We start from the raw sequence: 683 nt of genomic DNA on the forward strand, positions 1-683 counted from the left end.
CTGTACCAAAATAAATAAAGATTAAAAAAAGAAAGAACACGACTTCTATTTCATACCTCTTCTGCCCTCCTCTCACAGTGCAGAGATTACATAGGACAGGAGAAAAGTTTAAAAGTATTTGGTTTAAGGAAGAAAATAGAATCTCTTAGCACCTAACCCCAGATATCAGTCAAATAGGCTTGTGGCTGGAGACCACTAACATTGAGTTACTAATATTCAGAACAAACACTGGTGTTTCTAAATGACAAACACATGGAGAGCAAAGTTATTGCTCTCATTACACATTTCAAGAGACAATGCATGCAATGTGCCTTGTATGGGCCCGGCACGTGGGAAATGATTAGTAAAGAAACTACTAGGACAGAGCACAGCCACTCCATTTCCAAGACTCCCACAGACTCCCTGATCTCCGGCTTCCCTTCTGCCGCCGGGGCCTAGGCAGGCTTTTGGAACAAGAAGCTATTTGCCGGGCATTTGTTTCCAAGACCAATCTTCACCTCATTATGCTGCAGCCCATCAGCCTTGCACTGGCGTGAGCAGCAAATATGCTATCCTAAGGGCCACCCCAATCCTCTTGCAGCTAACAAAAGAACTGGCCCCTCTGCTCCTTATTTTTTTTTTCTCTCTCTCTCTCTCTTTCTTTCTTTCTTTCTTTCTTTCTTTCTTTCTTTCTTTCTTTCTTT

The sequence above is a fragment of the Octodon degus genome, unplaced genomic scaffold (genome assembly GCF_000260255.1).
Source record: "Octodon degus isolate 3935 unplaced genomic scaffold, OctDeg1.0 scaffold00040, whole genome shotgun sequence".
Lineage (NCBI taxonomy): Eukaryota > Metazoa > Chordata > Mammalia > Rodentia > Octodontidae > Octodon > Octodon degus.